The 13,326-nt window shown below is 40.4% G+C and overlaps 1 protein-coding gene across 12 annotated transcripts in view; it reads right to left on the bottom strand.

The window, feature by feature from the left end:
* Positions 1-13,326, bottom strand: part of DCUN1D3 (defective in cullin neddylation 1 domain containing 3) — a 37,873-nt gene that overhangs the window by 13,735 nt on the left and 10,812 nt on the right. The gene's annotated exons all lie outside the window — the stretch shown is intronic.

Here is a 13,326-nt window from a genome sequence, read left to right as displayed (position 1 = left end):
GAACTTTCAAACAAAAGTGAGGTCATGTTGTACATTCTATTTTGCAAATATTTTCCATTGAATATTTTTCATATAAATCTTCTCCTCTAATAAAATGCTTTTTAAAAAAGCAGCAATTCAATGACAGTACTTGTATCACCGCAAACACACTAGTTATGTCACGTAACCCACAGACTATTAATAGCTTACTACTAGTCAATCTGTCAAAAATTTGGTGCTGCATTACAGAGGATGTGCCAAAAGGCAAATCCAACTGGGATTCTCTGTTGAAACATATTTAATATTCAGATAAGTTTTTCACTGAATGGAGGTACCATACTAAATCAAGTCAATTTTGTCTCTTGTTGGAAGGACATTTAGCTTCCTTCAAATAGTTTTCACTAAAAAAAAAAAAAAAAAAATAGTTTTCACTATTATAAACATTACTCTGATAAAAACAACATGCAGTTAAAATTCAGCACACTTAAAATTTCCTGAGAATAAAACCCTCAAAGTGGAACCAACAGATCAAAGGATACACAAAAAAAAAAATTGTATATGTATATAATCCAATCTGAACTATCAACTTGTATAGTGTACTGGGAGTGTGTATTTCTCCCAACATCATCTTGGGATATCTGCCAGGTAATTCAACTTCTTGCAAAAAATCCTTACCAAAAGCACATTAAAACACTGTGTTTAGGGAAAATATCTAACCACCAAAGGAGGATGGAAAGAAAGATCACTTGCTTCATTGTAAATCACATCAAAAAGACTCACAGATCCAATGATTCTGGCTTCAAAAATTCCAAGATATATTGTTAAATAATGGGGGGATGAAAGGGGGTTGAAAAAGATTAATCATAGGACACTTTTTAATCTTACCTAAATCTTCCCAATTATTCTTTCAAAAGGAAATTAACCTGTCTCACCCCCATCAAAAAGTAGCAGTAATAGCAGAAGCAGGAGCCACCACCGCTCATCCTAAGGCCTAGTGATTGACAGTCCCTCTACCACAGATTTAGCATCAAGGTAGAAGGATCTCGCCTGCAGACCAGGCAGAACCTGAAGAATCACATTCAAAGAGGCTCGTTCAAAATGGAACTGTGGGACCCCTGGAAATGGTTAACAGGCTGGATACAGAGTTGTTATATGGGCTTTCTAACTTCAGACTGGATCAAAGGGTATTACTGTGTGCAACAATGACTTGCCAACTTCCCCAGCACTCGGACTCTTCATCAGATGATTACCCAGTTTTCACCTGAAGATCCATCTCCTGAACTCTTGGCCACATAGTTGGGTGGGGATCAAAATGGACTATGTGACTCAGGGCCACCTGAGCCTCACATGCCCCTGGCTTCATTGACTGGGTCAGGGATATACAGGTGACCTCAGCAGACAAAGTAAATCTTAGAAGTATAGGAAGTTGGAGCTGCTGTAGTCCTCCTGCCAGAGGGAGCCACCCGAGAAAATATAATGCCTACCCAAGAGTCACTGTGAGGATTAAATGGTCCCTTCTTATCATATGGATCTTACTTCAGATGCATGTAGGACCCAAGAATGAAATCACTGCCAAGAGACAAAGAGAAAATGAGTTTTGAAGGCATTATTTGCACCTAGAATCCAACTGTACTACCTTGTCAGATCAAAGCCCGAACTCCACAATGAGCCAATGAATTCCTCTTTTGCATAAGCCAGATGTCAGGTTTTCGGTCACAAGAGAAAGAGCCCCCACTAGCACATTGCTATGTCACCCAGATCTCTTCTACCCACAGAGCAGAAAAATATCTGCTGCCTAGGCCCTCTGACTCATCATCCAGCACCAATTAACTAGGCTATAATTTCATCCCTTAGCTGAACACCAGGACCAATAATCCCAAACTTGAGCAAACTATGAAATTCTATTTACAACTGGGTGGACCACCAGGATGCCATTTAAAAGCTGATACGACTAATGAGCAAAAGAACCTTTCCAGTTGCAATTTTCACAACCTTAGGCCTCCTTCAGGCAGACAGGCCACAAAGCACTTACAGCTGCTTTATTCTGTTGTGTACACACATTCTATCATCTTCATGTTCCCAAGGAGGAACCTCCTCTCAGTACTTAGACACCACGTGAAAAGCTGTAAAGCAAGAGCTCCTGGAAGTCTTTCTCTGTGCAATAACAACATGATCAATCTTCCAGCTGAAACGGGTATTTGATCTAAACCACATCCTACGAACCTGAAAGGCTAGATCTAACATCCTACGAACCTGAAAGGCTAGATCTAACCAGAATTCGGCTACCCTCTTGGTTTCAATTACTATTGCTGAAACAATTTCTCTCTGGTTTCAAGCACTAAAGAGCCTTTTTAGAAAGTATTCAGGTTTTAAAAACTGTGACAGGAAACACTCATTTTTGTGTGCCTTTATTGGAAATACGTTCCCTGCAGGTTAAAAGTCGAGGCCCCAAGGTTGGAGCTTTATTTATTTTTTATTTTTTCAAACAGTTACTTATTTCACAAATGGGCACCTACATGGGCATTCATTAACATGTGTAAAGAAAAGCAGATAATTAAATCAAAATAGAGCTCTATACCTGACAGCTGGCATCATAGTAATAGAGGCTTGGCAAAGACAGACATCTGATGATTCCAGCCCAGTTCCTGCCCACTTCCCACCCATACCGACCTGCCAAAATTGATGCTACCAAATGGCCACTGCAATGCTATCAAAATTCTGCCCTATCAAAATAGCTAGGCCCTATTGTCATAAAACAGATTATAGGAAAATTCTAAAATAAAGCAGCAGCACTATAAGCTCTTTTGGTCACCAATATCTCTGAAAATCTGAGGAGAGCTTTGGATTCAGAAAGAACTATACATGTGCACCACAAACTCATATACTCCAATTTTGCATCCAATGAGTGGGGTCTATGAAATTACATGTAACTTTTCTGAAATGCATCAGGGTTTTACCTACACCCCAACCACGTTCATTCTCCTCACTCATAACCCATTTGCATACACTGCAGCTCCTAGAGCTGCCCAGGATAATCTTACCCCTTCTGAAAAAGGGCAGGACATGCACTGCATAGACTGCGTGTGTACAGCTCGGCTCTATCTGATCCCCAGCACATCCTTAATCACCTATGCTTCAGTTTTCTCACCTGAAAACTGGGAAAATCAAAGGGTCACAGTGAAGAATAAATGGCTCCTTCATACCAGATGGGTCTCAGAATGCTGAGAGGCGCTCTTTGGCCAACCACCCTACAGCACCATCTCACTCGGGTCCAGCACATCATTTCATTTCTTCCCAGCACATTTCACTCTCTGATTCTTATTACTTTACTTATTGTCTTCTCCCACTACTAGAAGGGAAGTGCCACAGGAGCTGGGATTTTATCTTATTCACCCTTTTGTCCTGTGCATCTAAGCTTTGTCACATAAGCAAATGTTTGATAAATACCTGCTGAGTGAATAATAATCACTATTATTTACTGAGTACTCTGTACAAGGCACTAGTCTGTGTACTTAAAATGTATTAACTCATGACTGAATAAATGATGAGTCCAACATAGTTAGTACTGTCCCTAGCACAAGTTAGTATTCAATAACTGGTAGCCATATATACCAATCTAATTATATGATGACGTTACCAAATACTCAACAGCAAAGGGAGTCGAGTTCTAAGGATGTAGAACTTAACTTCACCTCTCCAGAGCTGCTTCCTAAAGTCCAACCTCTCCTGGACTCCTATCCTTCCAGCACACCTCTACCTTCAGAGAGAAGAAAAAGTAGGAATTGTCTCCTTGTTCCACTTAACTCCCTACCTCATCAATCCCCAGATAATGTGATACAAACACATCTTCTCAGCCAGCATACACCACTCCATCTCTCTGCATGCCACAAGCTAATTTTCACCTCAAACTGAACAAGAGTCAAAGTTAAAGCTGAAATAGGAACATGTTCATCCTGTTACGCCTCTTTTTTTTTGTTTTTTTTTTGTTTTTGTTTTTTTTTTATTATTTATGATAGTCACAGAGAGAGAGAGAGAGGCGCAGAGACACAGGCAGAGGGAGAAGCAGGCTCCATGCACCGGGAGCCTGATGTGGGATTCGATCCCGGGTCTCCAGGATCACGCCCTGGGCCAAAGGTAGGCGCCAAACCGCTGCGCCACCCAGGGATCCCTACGCCTCTTTTTGACATGCACTCCAGTCCTTTGGAAAAAATTTACATTTATGATGGATATCACTCCAGCCTCTCTTAGCAAGACAGAAAGTCCAGAGAGTTCATTCAAGCCATGATCATGCAGCACTCTAAGAAGCTTCAAGGGTTTGCTAATCAGATGAACTCCAATGGAAAGCCTTCAGGTGCTGGTCTGAACTGCCTCTCCTTTACTTCAGTAAACTAAGGCATCACACATTTAAGATGTTTGGAGATGCAAGGGCAAAAACCAGTTTTTTTTAATACTGAATACTGAAAATGAAGGACTCACAGCCAGTTTTATACTACTATCCCACTGTTTTATTTTCTAACACTTGGCGGAGGGCAGAGTGGCTTTTAACTCTGAGGGCTGAAGCAGGTACCTCATCAAAGATATTAAGAGATGGAGGACCACCAAGATCCTCCATCTCTTTGGAACCACAGGGGACAACAGACTATAGTCTATATGACAGCAAGAAAAGGCCAAGAACTAAAGTCCTAATCAGAGCCTTCAAAGCCAAATGCACTTGCCAAGAAAGCAAAGGGCAGATTCCACCTCCGCTGGCTGGCAGGCAGGCCCACACATTCTGCTTAACCATGTGAAACAGCTAGCTTTTGCTCTCCCCGCCCCCGGGCCCAGTTATGATATTTGGGTAGCAACACCGGTGACTTTTCTAGGAGAGAGTTTTACAAAAATAGGGCTTCCAATTTTAGGTCTAGAATTGAAAAGAAAAATAGCCAGAATTAGAAGTTTGTTTTAACACAATACATTGAAAATTACAAGTTTAAGTGCTGGTCGCTGAGGACGGGGAATCACACCACCACATGACTTCTCAGTGAGTCATAAAAAATAGTACAGGCTTGTTTAACAGTGGACATCCACCAGTAATAAGAGTTAAGGAGTCCACTTGTGTCAGATGACAGAAAGCTGAACTGACACTCCTGCGTTTGTTTCAGTAGTGGACTGACAGAAATGAACCGTGGCAGCAATTTACAAGACAGATATGTTAATAAACCTTTTCTGAGGCTAGTCAAAAAGGAAATGTTTGAAACCCTGAATAGGACTCATTTTTCAAAAGTTAAATCAGTTTAACAAGAAAAAAAAGTACTCTAAACTTTAATAAATCACCAACTGAAACATTTCTGGATTTCTAATACCCATTCTTGATTAACATACCTTTGTGTTAAAGCAAAAGCAAGTGCAGGCATTTAACAGCAAGCTGCTACCCTTTCAGTTATGAGAACCACTCTGGTGGAACTAGATGAGAGCAACAAAAATTAATCTTCAGGCCTAGATGGATAGTGTCTTGATAATAAGACAATAAAGACCTCCCTAAAGGGCTTCTGGGTGCCATAAATTATATAACAAATCTACTTCTGCCAGGCAGCCAGGATTAACTCCTATTCACCCAGGGCACTACTACTCAGTATCACCAACTGGCTTATCCAAATGAAACAGTCATTATCCACCATTGCCCTGTGAAAGGCACAGCACATCTCTTGCTTGCATCAGTTGGCTGACGCTAGCTACTCACTGCAAGAGAAGTCAACCTAACAATCTTAAAGACAACTCTGATACTTGTTTCTTCCAGGCCAAAACATTTTTTAAAAGCCAAAAAGGATTTTCATTAGTTATGCATTCAAGGCTTGAATGCACTACATATCCTTTACTCTTCTGTAACATATACATTCACGGCTCCCAAGCAGGTGGTCAAAAATAACAAGTCCACAGAAGAGACAGGATGCTATTATTTCAGTGACTGCATCTTACATTAGGAGTTCTAAGAAGGCAGGGAGTGCATATGGTAACATGAAAAGGGCTAATTGGCACCTAATAAACATTTTCTAAAGAATCAAAGGTAGAGGCACCTGGGCAGCTCAGTCAGTCAAGCGTCCAACTCTTGATTTCAGCTCAGGTCAGATCTCAGGGTCGTGAGATTGTCCTGCTTCCTGCTCATGCTCAGCGGGGAGTCTGCTGGAAATTCTCTCCCTCTTCCTTTGCCCCTTCCCCTGCATGCGCATGCGCACACTTTCAATCTCTAAAATAAATAGGGGGCACCTGAGTGGTTCAGTGGTTGAGCGTCCACCTTTGGCTCAGGTCATGATACTGGAGTCCTGGGATCAAGTCTCACATTGGCCTCCCCACAGGGAGCCTACTTCTCCCTCTATGTCTCTGCCTCTCTCTGTCTCTCATGAATAAATAAATAAATAATCTTTTAAAAAATAAAATTTAGGGACGCCTGGGTGGCTCAGAGGTTGAGCATCTGCCTTTGGCCCAGGGAGTGATCCCAGGATCCAGGATCGAGTGCCACATGAGGTTCCTTACAGGGAGCCTGCTTCTCCCTCAGCCTATGTCTCTGCCTCTCTCTCTCTCACTGTGTCTCTCATGAATAAATTTTTTTAAATTTATTTATTTATAAATAAATTTATATTATTTTATTATTATATATTTATTTATAAATAAATTTAAATTTATTTATTTATAAATAAATAAATTTTTTTAAAAAAATCTAAGTAAATAACTAAATAAATAAACTTTAAAAATCTTTTTAAAAAATCAAACGTAAAATAAGCACCTACTATGCACCAAGTGCACTGCACAGATTACCATGGTCTACCTACATGCATGGTATGGGCCACTTTTACACAATAATGTTCACAGATGCTTACAAAAGTTTTACAACATACTATCCATCAATTTCAAAACATTTTTATACATATGAACTAATCCAACAATCATACACTATGAGGTAGGTATTATCATCATCACTATTTTACAGATGAGAAAACTAAAGCACAGGAAGTACCAGTAACTAGCCTTAAATAATTTTGAGTAGGGATGTGGCATACTCGTGTGTGTGCGTGTGTGTGTGTGTGTGTGAGAGAGAGAGAGAGAGAGAGAGAGAGAGAGAGGGAGGGAGGGAGAGAAAGAGCATTCCAGCAATAGCATGAAAGAGGTTGGAGGGAACAATCCCAGACATAGGGAAACTTATTTGTGGGATAGCAAGTGGCAAGGCTAAAATTCAAACCCATGTTTTACTATTTCTCATAATTAAAGATACTGCTTTTTCAAGTCCACTCGTTTAAAATTATGAAAATTTAAACTGCCTTTTTCAAAAAAACATACTAAATAGGGTAGTTTTTTGGGGGAGCCTGGCCAACTCGATAGGGCATTCGACTTGATCTTAGGGTTTTAAGTTGGAGTCCTATTGACACTGCATGTTAAGAGATGTCTCAAATAGTATCTTAAAAAAAAAAGGTATTATTTGAGACTGAGCGAGCAAGTGAGCGAGCAAGTGTGTGTGTGTGTGGGGGGGGGGGGGTAACAGGGCAGAGGGAGAAAGAGAAGCAGATTCCCTGCTGAGCAGGGGGCCTGACATGGGACTCGACCCCAGGACCCTAAGATCATGACCTGAGCCAAAGGCTGATGCTTAACCAACTGAGCCACCCAGTGCCCCAAAAATGTTTTTTAAATAAGAGTAGTTTTTTGTTTGGTATGTATAAGTCTTTCAGTTACTGTGAAATGAGAGACTGGACTAGATCAGTGTCTTCCAAACTCTTAAGTGCAGCCTTCAGTGAGAAGTAACACTTTACTTCCTGACCAAATACACATATGTAAATACATGTATATCGCAAAAGTTTCATGAAGCAATATTTACCATTTCTAGAATTCACTCTAATTTATGCTATTTCTCTTCTTTAGTTTGGTTTTTAATTATTGATTATAACCCAGTAAATAGATATGACCCAGTGAGAAAATCTCAATCTCAAGATCAAACCTAAAGATGCCCTCCAACAGCCTTATTGTGCCAGACACAACAGTAGGCATTTTAGAGTCATGACAGCAGTTAAGCCCCACATCTACCCTATGAAGTTGGTACTACTGATATCCTGATGAAGATATTACCTCAGAAAAAAACCACTTCACGTAAATCTGTGGATAGACAGAGAAGCTCACCAAGCAGTACATCTGTTCCCTCAATTTTCCAGCCTCCTTTCAGTGAGGTGGGGGAATGTGTCTATTTCTGGCCAATGAACTGTAGGCAGATGTGATTTTTTTTTTTTTAAGATTTTATTTATTCATGAGAGAGACATAGAGAGGCAGAGACATAGGCAGATGTGATTCTTATCATTTCTAAGCCTAAGCACAGAGCTGGCACATGACATCCCGCCCATCTTTTCCCTGCCATGGTGACCAAGACAACACACAATAGCAGGATCTTCATCAGCCTGGGTCTCCAAGTGACTATATGGAACAGGGCACCCTTCAGCCTACTGACCCATGCGGGACATGCAAGCAGTAGTTTTATCAGATTAAGCCAAATGTTGTAAATTCTTACTTCTTGAGTAGCTACCTGTCCTCAGTAATTCTACAGCTCAGGCCACTGACACCTTTACTGCAGCACTCCCACAAATAAGTTTCCCTACAAATGGGCTTGCTCTCTCCAACCTCTTTTACACTATTGCTGGAAAGATCTGTCTCTGTCTCTCTCTCACTCTCTCTCTCTCACACACATACACAAACACACACACACACACACACACACACACCCATGTGAGTATGCCACATCTCTACTCAAAATTATTTAATAGTTCCCCTTCACTCACAAAAGACAATCAAAACTCAGCAGGGCATACAAAGAAGCCCCCTTCCGAGTTTGGCCTTAACTACTGTCATTCTCGCCACCTCATTCATTCTACATCCCTTAGGCATACTGAAACTCCTGCCATTCCCCAAAATGCCATGGTTTCCCATGCTTCGGTAGTTTTACACATACCGTTACCTCTACGTGGAATGCCACCTCACTCTCTAGTCTTTGTCTCTCCAGACCAGCTAAGATTTTACTTCCCACAGGACTCCTCTCCTACCTCCTTCAAGCTGACCTAGAGCCTCTCTGCACCCCTCCATCTTTATTTATAACATGGATATTTTTTGGCACTGATTTTACAACATTTTCTAATTGTTATGTCTGTTTTCCTAACCACATTGTAAGGACCTTAAGAACAAGATCCACAAAGCTGCTCAAATGCATTGGCATGAATAGCTGGCAACCCATAAACACATTTTTCCTGAAACACTGTGTATCCAATCCTAGAATCAGTCCTCAAGAAAAATTCAGGCTACACACATTTCACTTTGAATACAATGGTGAAAGCATCAAATTTGGAGGCCAAATTTTTCTAGGTTACAGGGCTAGTTTTGAATTTCAAAAGTTCCCTATGAATGATCCACATTCCGTCTGGGAAAGCTGGTCCCCTGCTCAAGTATGTCTAATTTGAAAACTACATAGGCTGGTTCTTCTTAGAAAATATCTTATACCTGTCTGGAAATCGAAAGTGCTATTAAAAGTATGTTTTTGAAAGTTTTGTTCTGTTACGCTGCTATTATCATCAAAAGCTCTTTTGCTTAAGTAGGCCAAGTCACAAGAACTAAATGCTGGAGACCAGAGAACTCAGTGTTGTCAACTTAAGCATTGTATGCAAAATAGTAAGGCTACAAACCAGAAAGAGGAGGAACTCCGGCCCAACTACTCAGAGGGAAGGAAAAACTGTATCCTTCCAAATGGGGAAAAGGCAACTGGAAAGATTTTTACCTGTTGCATAACATTTTATTATCTCTTTCTGCTAAGCTAAGCAATGGTTTTGAGCTGGACACTTAGAAAAGCAAATGCCCTGACAAACTAAGCAATTCTGATTCTTTTTAGAGGTTTTTAAAGTTAAGAGATAAAGTCTTTAGTTATACACTTTCATTTTTTTACTTAAGTTGCCATGAAAGTTCAAGTTTCCTATAAGAATTAAAACATTAGGGCAGCCCCGGTGGCTTAGTGGTGGTTTAGCGCCAGCTTCAGCCCAGGGCATGATCCTGGAGACCCCAGGGTCGAGTCCCACGTTCGGCTCCCTGCACGGAGGCTGCTTCTCCCTCTGCCTGTGTCTCTGCCTCTCTCTCTCTCTGTGTCTCTCATGAATAAATAAATAAAATCTTAAAAAAAAGAAAAAAAAAGAATTAAAACATTAGGTTACCATGAGAAGACCAAAGTGGTCTTCTCCAGTAGCGCGGGAAACATGGAAGAATGGCTTGAAAGGGTTTTGAACTCTACCACTATATATGTAAATCTTTCCTTCTGACTCTAAATTACATTTTATCTTTTTTAATGTGTGGTCTTAAATGCTTACACTTCTGCAGAGATTATCCTACCTGGAGATAATTATTTGTATGACTGGGAAAGAACAGTCTTTCATGTGGCTCCCATCGTTAAAGGCCCAACAACTCAGCTGCCCACAAAAAAAATCTTAACCAAGACTCATTGATCCAATGGCAATTTTCCAAGAAGAGAAGGAAATAAACAACCCCACTCTAGCTTTGTAAACCCTAGTCTAGAGACCAAGGGCAAATGTCACCAGACCCCTCCAGCCCCTTTCAGGATTTCCCCAGACTCATCAGCAGTTATCTATAAATAATGACTAAACTCTGTGCCAAGGGAAATGGACTCTGGAAGATATCTACCCAGAGTAAGGCAGACTTGTGAATCTGCACAAAGATGAATGTCATGCACGTCATGAAACAGATTTTAGTGGGAAAAGAGATTTTTTAATACTGCAAAATATAGGCCTGAGTAAAGGCTTTTGCCCTTTCCCAACGTGCCAAATACCACAAGTCACCACTTCTCTCAGGAGACAAGACAGTATGAATGACAAAACCAAGATTTACAAAGTATGAGGGCTTGTGGCTTGGAACATTAGATTTCACCTCAATTGGTGAGAGTGTCTCATTATGAAATCAAGTAGAAACACTGTATTAAATAAAGGAAGAAGGAAAATAATCTTGGGCTACATCACTGTCACCATTTCGCTCTATTTTGACCTCATCTTGACTAGGTAACACATGGCACAGAAAGAGAACAGACACAGAACCATCCTTATACCAATTTTTTAAAATTATAATTTGAAACATTAAACAATTTATTACACGAGCTAGACAGATGCATGAGCCTCTATGCTGCAGTAATTATAAAACAAAATCACTTGCAGAACATAGGCCAACAACCAAAGTAGATAATGAAAGATGACAGTGTGAAGATACATAGAAGATGTCAAGGGAACAAAGGTAATTAAGGTTTAAATAAAAAAAAACAAACAACTTAAGAACCATAGACTACCTCTGAAAGCAACTTTCTTGGCTCCTATTACGAAATCGAGATTTCAGTTTTATTCTGAGGTTTTACTTAAAAAGAAAGCACCTCCTACAATAGTTTGTTTCATTTCTACCACTGCTCATTTAACTTCTCAAGACCCTCCCTCTGCTGAGTTACAAGCAATATGACAGAAAGTGAAATGAAATTTTAAATAAAGCTTGCCTCAGTTTTTAACTTCATTTTACGGCACATGTCACACTGTACTTTTAAAGAAGTTACCAGCAAGAAGTAATGTACCAGACATTAAGACAGAGCAGAGCCCCAGCCTTCCAGAACCTAGAATACATGCACTGGCATGCATTCAAGAGAGAGGGTTGGCCAAAAAAAAAAAAAAAAAAGGCGAGAGACAGAGAGAGTTGGCATTTTTTCTCTCCACGACAGAACAGGTCAGAACCCTAGCTGCTTCCATGGGGAGCCTCAACCCCAAAGAGTGAAAGGAACAAAAATCAATCCTGGTTGCAGGGAAACTGCTTAGGGTGAAAGAGGAAGCAATACTACTTATTTCTTATTCTTTAAAAAAAGCCACCACTACTAACATTTACAATATTTTAAATTCTATACAACTTACTTATCGGTATCTTCACTACGAATGCAGAAATAGAAATGTGTCAATTTGCTTGAATGAGGAAAGTCTTAAGGACCCGCTCTAAAGTATCTATCACCACAGAACTTCACGAAGGTGTAGCACTGCAACAGAATGACTAAACCTTAGAAATTACAAATTCCAGTCTTTTCTAGATGACTTTTATGATCTATGGTCATATTCATGGTAAATATCCATCTACCATTCCAACTATCGTTCCCCCAATATTTTTCTAAAGAGCTTAAAAAAAATCATATCCACTTTAATGTCATTCTAAGCAACACTATCCATGAAGACAAAGGTATGTGACTTGTTATGTTTTCATTAATATGCAATAAAATACAGAACTAGGAAACAAAAAGGACTCATCCGTGTACCACCAAAAATCATCTTGTGTACCATCAATTCTACCAAAAACACTCGAATGCTCACTTCAGCAGCATATACACTAAAAATGTAACCGATGCCACACTTTGAAAAATAGTGATTTAGTCTCAAATCTATGATACAGGTAAGAAAACAGACTCAAAGAGGCGTTGTAACTTGCCCAAAAACACACAGTAACTGTGACAGAGGCCAGACTAGTTTCTAGACTTAGTCCAGTGGTGGTCCCACTAGAGTAGCATCTCCAGGGAATAGAGCTATAGGGAAAATTCAAGACCTGGCCTCGGGGTGCCTGGGTGGCTCAGTCAGCTTATGTGTCTGCCTTCAGTTCAGGTCATGATCACAGGGTCCTGGGGTGGAGCCCCCAGTCTAAGCACAGAGTCTACTTGCCCCTCTCCCTGCTCATGCCACATGCCCCGCCCCTCAAGTAAATAAAGTCTTTAAAAAAGAAAAAAGAGAGAGAGGGAGAACTGGGCTTCGAAGAGTTCACCAACAAGTGAACCTCAAGCAGCTGGTAAGCCCTTTACCAGTATACCTGGGCATTTCACTTTCTCTGAGAAGCACATACACAACACAGTACTTGCCAGCTGACTCTCAAAGGTTTTCTGGACCAGCTGAAAAATTTGCTGTTTCTTTCCAAAAGCCTCATATAATTTTGCCCAAACTCAATGAACTTCAAGGTATACTGTAAAAGATAAAAACGTCTCCTGGATCAGTTTCCCATTTTTTGGTTCAACAGTACTTTTGCTACTGAGCCCCAGTCCCCGTTGCTCATGCGTGTTCTATAGTTTCAGGAAGATTTTCCATCTCTTGGTTTTAAGCCAGCCCTGGAAACAGGCTGGAAGTTTCCATCACAGAGTCACTCCTATACTTCCCAGATACCCAGAGAAGGTTTTATTTTCAAGTGATAGATAACCTGTGTCTATTGGGTGCCCATCAAGGTTTTATATACTGTCCCATATGTCCTCCTATATAAAAGTAAAATGATATAGTACCTGGCCCC

Source organism: Canis lupus, chromosome 6, assembly GCF_003254725.2.
Source record: "Canis lupus dingo isolate Sandy chromosome 6, ASM325472v2, whole genome shotgun sequence".
NCBI classification, from domain to species: Eukaryota; Metazoa; Chordata; class Mammalia; order Carnivora; family Canidae; genus Canis; species Canis lupus.
Note: the sequence above shows the minus strand (reverse complement) of the source record. Positions and strands in the feature narration are given on the sequence as shown.